The 13201-nt window shown below is 39.3% G+C and overlaps 1 long non-coding RNA gene across 1 annotated transcript; it reads left to right on the plus strand.

Moving 5' to 3' along the window:
• Positions 1 to 519: 519 nt before the first annotated feature.
• LOC126812183 (uncharacterized) lies at positions 520 to 11106 on the plus strand. The gene is made up of 4 exons (XR_007675852.2): positions 520 to 774; positions 5879 to 5941; positions 8271 to 8414; positions 9373 to 11106. It is a non-coding gene; the product is annotated as an uncharacterized LOC126812183 (long non-coding RNA).
• Positions 11107 to 13201: the final 2095 nt, after the last annotated feature.

Raw genomic sequence — 13201 nt, forward strand, 5'->3', positions numbered from 1 at the left:
CATTTCGGGACTAACATATGGTTTAATTTTATTTACATAATTCGCTTGCGCGTAGGGGTCTTTAGCAGTGGGAGGAAACCGGAGGACCCGGAGAAACCCCACGAGGTTGGACAGGCGACCCTACTCCTTGCCACGTACAACCGGGGATTCGAAACCACGCCAGTCGACTCAATGACAGACTTTATGATACAGCGCGCGCACGCTAACCATTCAGCCATCCAACCCCCCAAGTAAGTTACAAAAAAAAAAAAAAAAAAAAAAAAAAAAAAATATATCGATAAGTTGACGCTCGTTATATCAATAATTTATGTCAACTTATTTGCTTTTGCAAATTAATTTTATGATAATAAAACTTATTGACTTAAATTCAGAGGTTGACAGTTTTCACGGAAAGGAACTTATTGAAATTAGAGTGGCTTAGTCATGGCTGTTAATTTAGCCAATCAATAGGCCCCTACTAACCGGTAGTTTAATTATGAATGATGTTATATAAGTTAACGTGGGTTCATTTCGAATTGAAAAGTCTTCAGAAAGTATAGCATCTAGTTCTATTTTACTTTCGTGATTGTTTTGATTTCAAGTCAAAGATGGGATTTGGAGACAGCTCGATTTGCTATAAAATAGCGACTGTTGTTTCTGGGTTCGGTCTTTTATTCTTTATTATTGGATATTCGACGGACAATTGGTTTGACATTGAATCAGGGGATACAAAGGGATCATATGGATTGTGGGGATGGGCGCTCGAAATCAAGGGTGATGAAAGAGAAGGAACGAGTAAGAATAATTTATATAATTTATTTACATTATGTATTAGATCACTTATTAAACATACATTATGCAAGAGCTAAATCTGTCTATTGCAGGTCTTTCTTTAGGCCTGAAATGTTATCTAAAATATAAATTAGACATTAATTAACCTATCCAGACCATAATCAACTCTCGATGGCATCGCTAGCCTGCTATCTTTAGTGGATTATGAGCCGATTTACTGCACAACTTTCCTTCTCGATTTATTGATTAAATGGATAATCGAGACTTTATTAATAATAAAGATTTTCGGGGATTACAGATTCACCATTTTACACATGCGGGTCCAAATAGTTCGCTTCTGATCATGCGAAAGCCCACACTGATCAGTAGTGAATATTCGAATGACCGCGACAATCACTGAAAGGGCTGGCAGTTCTTACTAAAATAGTTAAAAACTAGATAATACGAGAGCATCGCTATCGCTGCAATATACGTCCACATTCCAGCTTTGATTGATATGGTACTTTTTAAAATGAAGAGAATGAAATATGAAATGGCTGTAATATGATCAGAGGCAAAGAAGGCTAGGCGTTGGGTTTGTTTTGCCAAATTTACAGACAAAATACTAACAAAAAAGTGGGTGTGACACTGCCCCAGGAGGTCGGGGCAAGCATCAAAATAAATAGTTGCTGTCTTTACGGTATAAGGAATAAATATGCAATGTTCCAAGATGATCCATTCAGAATTGCAGGGTTGGCTTTGGAACAATATAAATAGGTACCACCCTGTTATTGAAATGAAAACATCAATAGTGCCGTCCTTAAGGTATAAGGAATAAGTATACCAAGTTCCAAGATAATCTATTCAGAATTGTGGCCTTCTAGCGCTAAAGGCAAAAATTGGGCGTGGCTCTGCCCCTGGGGATCGGGGCATTCACCAAAATCAATAGTTGATACCCTTAGGCTATAAGGCATATGCCAAGTACCAAGTTGATCCATTCAGAATTCCGGCCTGTAAACGATAAACACAAAAATTGGGCGTGGCTCTGCCCCTGGGGGTTGTGACATGCAGTTGTTGTCCTTGGGCTATAAGGAATACATATCCCAAGTTCAAAGACAATCCATTAAGAATCGTGGTCTGTAGGCAACTCACAGAGACACAAAGAAAAAATGGGCGTGGCTCTCCCCCTGGGGGTTGGGCAATCACCAAAAAACAACAGGGGGCATCCTTAGGGTATAAGGAATAGGTATGCAAGGTTTCAAAATGATCTGTTAAGAATTGCGGCCAGTAGGCGACACAAAAGGCACACAAACATTGGGGGTGGCTCTGTCCCAGGGGGTCGGGCATGTACCAAAAATAATAGAGGTCGGCCTTTGGGCATAAGTATGTAAAGTTTGAAGATGATAACTTAAGAATTGTGGCCTGTAGGCGACACACAGACACACAAAAAGAAAATGGGTGTGGTTCTGTCCCTGGGGGTTGGGCATACACCACAAACAATAGGGATGTTCCTTAGGGTACAAAGAATGTGTATGCAAGATTATAAGTTAAGAAATGTGGCCTGTAGACGACAAACAAACAAATACTAGAAATGGGCGTGGCTCTGCCCCTGGGGGTCGGGCATGCACCAAAAACAATAGGGATCTTCCTTGGGGTATAAGGAATAAGTATACCAAGTTTGAAGAAAATCCAGTAAGAATTGCGCCCTGTAGGCGACACAAAGACACACGAAAAGAAAATGGGCGTGGCTCTGCCCCTGGGGGTTGGGCATGCACCCCAAACGATAGGGATGTTCCTTAGGGTACAAAGAATGTGTATGCAAAGTTTCAAGATTATTAGTTAAGAAATGTGGCCTGTAGACGACAAACAAACAAATACTAGAAATGGGCGTGGCTCTGCCCCGGGGGGTCGGGCATGCACCAAAAACAATAGGGATCTTCCTTGGGGTATAAGGAATAAGTATACCAAGTTTGAAGAAAATCCATGAAGAATTGCGCCCTGTAGGCGAACCACAGACACACACACACACACACACACATACATACATACACACACACACACACACACACACACACACAGACAGGGGCGACGGCATAATACGTTCACATTATGAATGTGGACGTATAATAAAGGGAATTCGCTGAAAATTTCAGTCAAATTGATCCACTCTGAACCGAGATTTTAGCGATGGAATTAAAACACATAGTCTCGATTATCCATTTCATGATTAAATTATGAATGGAAGTCGAAAAGCAAATCGGAACCTAATCCAATAAAAATCGCAGGCTAGCGATGCCATCGAGAGTTGATTATGGTCTGGATAAGTTAATTAATGTCTAATTAATAATTTAGATAACATTTCAGGCCTAATGAAAGACCCCCAATAGGCATATTTACCTCTTGTATAATGTATGTTTAATCAGCTCTCAATATTAACTTTTTTCTTCTGCAAATTAAATTCTAAAACATTTTTTTTTTTTTTTAATTATTAAAATATAAATCTGTTGGAAGTAGCCTATATCTGTTAAAAACTATTTCCCTTTTAGTGTGTGGGGGTGGGGGTGGGGTGGTGGTGGCCGAATTGTTAGCACGTGCTCGCTGTCACTCTAAGATTCGTAATTCTCTGTGAAACAGGTTAGCGCGCTGTATCATAAAGTCTGTCATTGAGTCAACTGGCGAGGTTTCGATTCCCCGGTTGTACGTGACATGGTGTAGGGTCGCTTGTCCAATCTCGTGGTTTTTCTCCGGGTCCTCCTGTTTCCTCCCACTGCTAAAAACCACCACGCGCAAGCGAATTATTGAAATAAAAAATTGAACCATGTGTTAGTCCCGAAATGACCTAGTTTGTGTCGAGTGGACGTTAAACTCCATCCGGCCTTGATTTCCACTTATTGCTTCCAGATTAGATTTCATAGCCGGGTACATATTTCCATAATATCCAGAATCAATTTATCTGTCTTTGTCTTATCTATTTGGCTAAATCAATTTAGGACAATGAAAAATCCCAGCGGCTGCCAGGCAGCATACGCCCACATTTTGCAAGAGATGGATAGAGAACAAGCTAAAAAACAAAAACGATTTTGTGTACAATCAGGGGCCATAATCCAGAAAATTATGGTCTGAAATGCGCAAATATCAAAACGGACTGAGATTTTTGGAATATAAAGATATGTTTTAAGTTTCATCAAAATAGGATAAAATATTGTGACCTCTAGAGGGCCCATAACCTTTGTATTACATACTTATACACAATTACACAAAATTTTCCTCATAGCAAACTGTATGGCGTATGCAATGACATGAAATGAAATGGGGTTTAACGTCCTACTGTTTTGCTCCTATACTGGGCTAATGAGGACGGGCATACGCCATACAGTGTGCTATGAGGGAAATTTTGCCCTGGCAGCGGCACTATCGCCTACTCTTATATCGAATTCCAACTGCCAATGGATCTTTTACGTGGTGCATTCCAATGTATACACGGGACCTCGGTTTTTCGTCTCATCCGAAGGACTAGACAGCTGTCCTTGTCAGGCCCTCCGTTCTGCCCCACTGACAAGGGGAAACCACGTCGGAAAATCTGGATGAACTTTCTCGGCCAATGCAGGGATCGAACACCCGACCTCTAGGCTAGCGAGCCAACGTCGTAACCACCTAGCCACCGTGGCTCCCCGTATGGCGTATGCCCGTCTTCATTAGCCCAGGTTAGGAGCAGAACAGTAGGACGTTAAACTCCATTTCATTTCATTTCATTTCTCAAAAACACTGAAAATTATAAAAACCACTGCGGGCAGAAATGCAATAATTCAATGATAAAGTGCAGGCTGCTATCACCCAAGAATAACGATTTGGTGCAAACTATTGCTTAATCATTCCCGAATTTAGAATAGGACAATTCTTGAATTTGGGTTTATGTTAGAGAAGCGATCGCTCACATTATCCAAATCCGAACTCAATGCCGGCTCCCTGTGCAATTAAATTATTACAGCCAAGTTGCGGAGACGCTTATAAATAGCTTATCCGACCAGAGAGGAAAGTGTCAAACGAACTGAGCTAGTGAATCCAAATGAATGAATATTCTCGCCGCGTTGAACCTCTACTCCAAAACTTTGAGGATGATAAAAAGCACACTGATCAGCAGTGAATATTCGCTGGGCCGCTACAATCACTGATAAAGATGACATCGATGCGACTTAATGAGTTTAAATATTAATTTTTTTCTTCCGTTAAATTAAATTCTAAAACATTTTTTTGTTTTGTGTATTATAAAAATAAATAAAGACGTTTGAATTATTTGTATGTAAAAATCATTTCCTATTTAGTGTAATTGGGTATTAAAATAAGTAAAAATCACCATTCAGCCCGAATCAGTGACGTCTTATGTAAACAATGCACGCGCCATTGATTGAGATAATGATTGACGCTGCGTGATGTGAAGTCACGTGTCGAAACAGTCATCTGTTACAGAGATATTAGAAGACTTTTGTAATCCTCTGTGAAACAGATTGTATAAAAAGCACTTCTCAAGTGGTTTACGTGTAATTGTTTATAGGAGGTTTACAGCAGGATGGGCTTGGTAAGAGATAACTCTATGACTGAGTGGGAATGTGTATTAATCACCCTAGAAATGAAATGAAATGGGGTTTAACGTCCTACTGTTCTGCTCCGAACTGGGCTAATGAAAACGGGCATACGCCATACAGTGTGCTATGAGGAAAATTTTGCGCGGACAACGGCGCTATACGGCCCACTTTTATATCAAATTCCAACTGTCAAGGTTTTTTTTTTGTGCACGCCAATGTGTACACGGGACCTCGGTTTTTTCGTCTCATCACAACTGTCATTGTCAGGCCCTCCATCCTGCATCACTGACAAGGGAGAACCTAGAAAATTACCGAAACTCATCACAAATATTTTATTTTATTATAGTTATAAGGGGAGAAGGGGGGGGGCAAACAGAGGGCAGATCATATAAGGGGCGTCCACCCACCCCCAGCCCCCCATCCGGCTCCTTGACCAGTACATAGTGTGTAAAATTTTCTTGCACTTGTTTTTAATGCTGGACCCTTTCTTTCAGGCATGTTAACCATTTGACAATTAATTAACCATTACTTTATCTTTTTTTCAGAATCGGAGAGTGGTAAAATTTCAAGTACTGTAAAATTACTATATGATTTCGACTTTAAATTAAGTAAGTACACTACTTACTTAATGTATTGTATTGCCATGTATTGCCATAGAAGTATTAATAGAGTCGTTATTTCCAGTAAAAGTATTGTAGCAGTGTAAATGTTCGATAATAACTAAAGACTGGAACTATCCTTGTAACCATTTATTACCGGAATACATTAAATATCATATACGGAGAACAGCACGTGCGACAAGAAGAGTAACTGTCCTTGAAACAGGATGCAACTTAGAATGCTTTATCTATGTGCAAATCGGTATTTATAATAAAATGTCAACTCGACACATAGTGTAATTTTATTTCAATAATTTGCTTGCGCGTAGGGGTCTTTAGAATATCGTATCGTGACTGCAGTAATTGAAAGTAGAGACGCCCAATCTTACTAGACAAATACTGGATTCCCCGAAAAACACCCATGTGGCAAACAAAAATGAAATGAAATGTGCTTTAACGTCCTATTGTTTTGCTCCGAACTGGGGTAATGGAGATGGGCATACGCCATACAGTGTGCGAATTTTGCCCGAACAGCGGCACTACGGCCTACTCTTATATCGAATTCCAACTGTCAAGGGATCTTTTACGTGCATGCCAATGTGTACACGGGACCTCGGTTTTTCGTCTCATCCGGACGACTAGATAGCTGACTTGTCGGGCCCTCCGTCCTGTAACACTGACAAGATGGAACCACGACGGAAAATCTGGGTGAATTTTCTCGGCCAATGCAGGGATCGAAAATCCGACCTCCAGGCTAGCGAGCCAGCGTCTTATCCATCAGCCACGGTGACCCCCCACCCGTGGCAAGCACCGGGTAAAATGAAATGGGGTGTTCAACCTCCTACTGTTCTGCCACTGAGCAAAAATGATCCGAGAATATACTTAGGCTTTAATATGTATGGTAAATGGACATTTCGGGACAAACATATTAAATTTTATTTCAATAATTCACTTGTGTGTAGGGGTCTTTAGCAGTGGGAGGAAACCGGAGGCCCCGGAGAAAACACACGAGGTTGGACAGACGATCCTACTCCTTGTCACGGACAAGTGGGGAATCGAAGCCCTACCTAGTTGACTCCGTAACTCAATGACAGACCTTATGATACAGGGCGCACGTGCTAACCATTCGGCCATCCACTCCCGCTGAAAGGCATTAAGGGATATTGGAAGTCCGCCAATATTACAGATGTGATAGAACTGGTTAATCCAAATATTGTACAAGTGCGCTTTTCGTGTATTTTCTGGAATCTCCGTTGTTGATTAAAAGAAGACAAGACTGTTGATGGTTGTTAATATTTCTCTATATTCTTTTGGTAAACAGTAATCAACAGATATCACAACAGACAATTAATATAACAATTATTGGTCAAATGCTTAATAGTAAATAAGCTCCAATGTGGATATTGGAATTGACATCAACTTATGTCTCCAAATATCCAAATACAGGTAAATAAGGTCTGTCCTTAGGTATGTGATCTAAGTTGATCTCCGAAGACACGTGTGTAGCAAGCTCTTCCCAAATTCTGTCATTTGGGTCTATATATCCCCATGCATCGCCTAGGGCATTAATCCTAAAAATCTATCGTCTATACAAACAATATACCCTGGTAACTAAACGCTATAGCCCGTAGACGTTAATTACAATTTATAAGCTCAATTTAAAGTTTAAAACAAAGAATACTGGATACAGGTGATCAATGAAATATATAAGACAATATGAAGTAGATATAAATGGTGGGTAATTAAGGTGGATTAAGATCCATTAAAATATAATTAACTGAATTAAGTAATACTGTGCGGATTAGCATGACGTATTAAACATTTACTATTGAGTCCAAATTCACCCTACTATAATATAACAGATACTGTCAGCGCTTTTGCAGCAGCGATCACGCACTGATCAGCAGTGAATATTTGCTAGGCCGCAACAATCACTGATAAGGATGACATCCATGCGACTTAATGGCCCACAAATATTAACTTTTTTCCTCCGACAAATTACATTCTAAAACATTTTTTTATGGATTAGAAAAATAAATAAAGACGTTTGACGTATTTGCAGGTAAAATTATTTCCTATTTAGTTTAAATGGGTATTAAAATGGGTAAAAGACTCCATTCTGCCCGAATCAGTAAGGTCTTATGTAAACAATGCACGCACCATTGAGCCAATGATTGACGCCGCGTGATATGACGTCATGTGTTGAAGGCAGTCATCTTTTACAGAGATATTAGATGACTTTCGTAAACCTCTGTGAAACAGATTGCGGCTATTATATGTTGGGGTTTCAGTTTGATGGATGGAATGACTTGTGGTGAAACTTTTCCATATCTTTCAGGTGAAGCCATAAAGTTAGGGAGAGTATTTGGTATAATGGGTTTGGTCGCCGCTGCAGTTTGTATTGCTCTTCTCTTAGTTTATATGTTTTCTATAAAGAAACAATTGATAAAAACATTGACCCTTACCGCTGGTATTGGATCCAGTAAGTAGACGTTATTGTATTAGGGGGGGGGGGCTGAATGGTTAGCACGTGCGCGCTGTATCATAAAATCTGTCATTGAGTCAACTGGCATGGTTTCGATTCCCTGGTTGTACATGACAAGGTGTAGGGTCGTCTGTTCAACCTCGTGGGTTTTCTACCACTGCTAAAGACACCTACGCGCAAGCGAATTATTGAAATAAAATTGAACCATGTGTTAGTCCCAAAATGACCTAGTTTGTGTTGTCTCTCTCTCTCTCTATTATATTAGCGGTCATCGTGGCTAAGTGGTTAAGACGCTGGCTCGCTAGCCTTGAGGTCGGTAGTTGCAATTTATAGCCGTGATAATTCTTATCAACGGCTGCAATTATGATACACTATTCGAGGCTTTGAGCAAGTAAAATTAAGTTCAATTGCAAAATTTTCAACACATATCATCACCATTTGCATGGAAATAAGTAATTATGTTACAAATAGTGAAGAGTGGAACACTGAAATCATAATCTTATCTTACCAAACAGTACTTCTGTATTTTCGAGTGGCACGACACAAGTGATTCTGGTTTGGTGGCCATTTTAAAGTGAACAGAAATTTCGCATAGCAGTTGGGCTTAATCAAAGCAAAGAAATGAAACGAAATGGGGCTTAACATCTTACTGTTCTACTCCGACTGGTTTGATGAAAACAGGTATACAGTGTGACCCGATGGAAAGGGAATTTTGTCCGGCCTACTTTATATCGAATTACAACTATATTACGAGCACGCCAACGTGTAAACGTGGCCTCGGTTTTTCGTTCCAATCTGAATGGCTATGCGTTGCTCAATACTGGGATCGAACTCGCAAGCCGATATTTTACTCGCTGAGTGAGCTACTGTGTTTACGAATAAAGATATTGACAACTCATTTTTTCAAACATTATTGGGCCATTGTGTTGTTAATATATGTCTATATATTTTTCAGGTTTACTTTTCTTGGTGGGAGTCATAGTGATGAGTGTGGATGTTACAATCGAGTGCATTTTTAAAACGGCGATAATTAGTTTTGGTTATTCATTCTGGTTAGCAATGGTTGGTGGAATTCTCTACTGGGCAGTAGGAATCTTGATCATAGTGGATATTAAGTTATCTGAACGCCAACCAGAGAACCTGCATGAATAAAAATCTGATCAATCTGATTAAAACACAGACCCTATTTCGTTTCGTTTTTTATAGTTCAAAATTTTGTTTTACTTGTCTTTACTACACTAGGATCAATCTGCTTCACAGAGGATTACGAAAGTCTTCTAATATCTCTGTAAAAGAATACCTTCAACACGTGATGTCACATCACGCGGCGTCAATCATTGGCTCAATGGTGCGTGCACTGTTTACGTAAGGCATTACTGGTTCAGGTAGAATGGTGTCTTTTACTCATTTTAATACCCATTTACACTAAATAGGAAATAATTTTTACCTACAAATATGTCAAATGTCTTTATTTATTTTTCTAATACATAAGAAAAAATGTTTAAGAATTTAATTTGTGGGAGGAAAAAAGTTAATATTTGTGGCTCATTAAGTCGCATCACTGTTATCCTTATCAGTGATTGTAGCGGCCTAGCAAATATTCACGGCTGATCAGTGTGAGCTAGGATCTGGAAGAGTTGTTATCATTGACGTATTCTGGATGATAGCCTTTGAAACGATCTGTTACGGTGCACAGAATTGTGGGTAATCCACTAGAACATCAATGCTGATTGGTAAATCAAATATATGACGTTGTAGGGTCAAAAGCCGCTCGAATGACCTCTGACGCAACCCCCCAAAACAACTGGTCAGAGCTTCATGTAGTTAAAGCCATCGAAAGTATAAAAAAAAACGAAACGAAATATAGATTTGTATTTTAATCAGATTGAACTCAGATGTAAATTACTAAATATTTTCCAAAATATATTTCCGTTCGACCATACTTTCCGTGCACATTCCTATTTTTGAAATAAGAGGGCATATTGGGATCTTTGCATTCTGATTAAAGGAGCTAAGTCTCTAACTCAATATCATCCAAAACCTTCGACAATGAAAACACAAATTATCTGTCAATTTTAATCAACATTGGTGTTGTAATCTTACTGGGAAAAGATGGGCTTCTGATATCCAATATTTAAGACAAAATAAACATTTTATGATTGGTACACGAATCGCGTACCATAATGCGTTTCAGCGCAATTATTAACAAGCGACTCGGAAGAACAAGGTTAGATATATTCCACAAATCTGGAGAGCATGCGCAATAATTACTATCGGTGTAGACTGGAATAACCAGACGCTATAGATTGCCATTCGATTGAGACTTCTGGCGTATTTCGCCGAACATAACTGCTTTGAAATTAGCGTAAAACGGAAACAATTGAATGTAAATCATTTTTTTTAGATTCATATTACATTATTATATTCGTTGCGACCCATTTGTGTCAATTTGTAGATCCCAAATATTAGCAACTTAGCTCCTTTAAATCAGTTATGTTTTATGTTGTGTACAAATTGTAATCTATCTTTAGACAGGGGTCTTGACAGTAAAAATTTAATATTCAGACAAAAAGGTATATGCTCTTCTCTTTTTCAGAAATGATCTGTTGTGGTAAAAAATAATGTTGCATGCTTATATTTGAAAAGTTCGTTGTAATTAATATTTTTTTAGTTAATATGAGTATTATAAGGTCACAATTCTATGGAATACAATTACTGCTTATTACAGAGCAACGTTTCGACTAGTTCAATTACTAAATGTCATTGAAACAATTTAATATCAGTATAATGTTGTCTTTGAATGTACACATAGGTTTTATACACCAACATTTCATATGGGAGTGTTTTGTCGTGACGCCCATCTGCCAGTCTCGTCATGGAGAGAAAATGAAATGGGGTTTAACGTCCACTTGATACAAATTAGGTCATTTCGGGACTAACATATGGTTCAATTTTATTTCTATAATTTGCTTGCGCGTAGGGGTCTTTAGCAGTGGGAGGACCCGGAGAAAAACCCATAAAGTTTGACAGACGACCATACTCGTTACGTACAACCGGGGAATCGAAACCAGGCCAGTTGACTCAATGACAGACTTTATGATACAGTGTGCACGTGCTAACCATTCGGCCATCCAACAACCTGTCTCGTCATGGACTGTGCATAGATAAACAGACAAGGCCATCATAACCTTCAGAATGCTATGCCACGTAAAAGAAGTCTTGAGAATCTTGACTAAAAAAGAATACCCCCCCCCCCCCCCAACAATATGATTTAAACACAGATCCTATTGTTTTGTTATTATACTCCAAATTTCATTTTATTTGTTTGTACTACACTAGGATCTTGGAAGAGTTGTTATATAACAGGCATTCTGGTTGGCGTGAGGGATTAGCCAATGAAACCATCTGTAACAGCGAACTGTGGGTAAACCACTAAAAATGTCGACGCTGATTGATTAATCAATGTCCGACATCATAGGGTCAAAAGTCACTAGTCACATATGCGTTGAAGTTCCGATAGTTAAAAAAAAAAGTTCCCCACTCGATTTCATACATACATAAACTGCGAACTGACAGGACTTGCTCTACGGATTGTTATATCTGAAATACTGGATTGATTCGATAAGTCACATTGAAAAAATGAATATTTACTGTTTTTATAGAAAGGGCTCGATGAAAAATTTTATTTTTTCTATTTTGGTGGTAGATAAATTGCCAAGTCTCTGATAAAAAAGAAATCGAGTGGGGAACTTTTTTTTAACCCTATCGGAACTTCAATGCATATGTGTAGTATGAACCCAGCCGCGACCTTCCAGTATAACTGGTCAGATCTTCATGTTGTGTAGGCCATCGAAAGTATAAAACAAAACGAAACGAAATATAGATCTGTATTTTAATCAAATTGCCCTTGTGTTTCCTACAGTAACAACACATTCCAAATGAAAATGAAATGGGGTTTAACGTCCTACTGTTCTGCTCCTATGCTGGGCTAATGAAGACGGGCATATGCCATACAGTGTGCTATGAGGGAAATTTTGCCCGGGAAGCGGAACTATCGCCTACTCTTATAACGAATTCCAACTGCCAGGGGATCTTTTACGTGCATTCCAATGTATACACGGGACCCACTTCATTGATGTCGACTGGGACCATATACATTCCATGGTCTGGTCAATCTACATATCTAAGTTCGAGACTTCCTACGATTGACTAGCCATCAAGATCAATCCCCACGAAAGGTGAAATGAAATGGGGGTTTAACGTCCTAATGTTATGCACTGACTCGGCTAATGATGACGAGTATATACCATAGCGTGCTATGAGAGTAATTTTGCCCCGATAGCATCACTACTCTTATACCAAATTCCAACTGTCAAGCGTTTTTCAGCCACTGTTGACGTATGTTTCATTGCCTGGCAAACTATCTTTTGTGTTAAGGTTGTGATCTAGTGTTATATTCAAAACTGCAGGGTCCAAGAGAGAAAAGGGGTTTAACGACGAGCACAAACTAGGTCATTTTGGGACTAACATAGGGGTTTTTAGCAGTGGGAGGAAACCAGAGGGGAGTGAGATAAATGGGGTTTAAGTCCACTCGATAAGGAAACCGGAGGACCAGGGGAAAACCCACGAGGTTGGACAGGCTACACTACTCCAAGTCACGCACAACCGGATAATCGATACCAAACCAGTTGACTCGATGACAGACCACCTTATGGTATGATACAGCGTGCATGCACTAACCATTTGGCCATCCAACCCCCCTCAAGACAAAAGAAAACCAGATA

The sequence above is a fragment of the Patella vulgata genome, chromosome 2, assembly GCF_932274485.2.
Source record: "Patella vulgata chromosome 2, xgPatVulg1.2, whole genome shotgun sequence".
In the NCBI taxonomy this organism is placed as follows: domain Eukaryota; kingdom Metazoa; phylum Mollusca; class Gastropoda; family Patellidae; genus Patella; species Patella vulgata.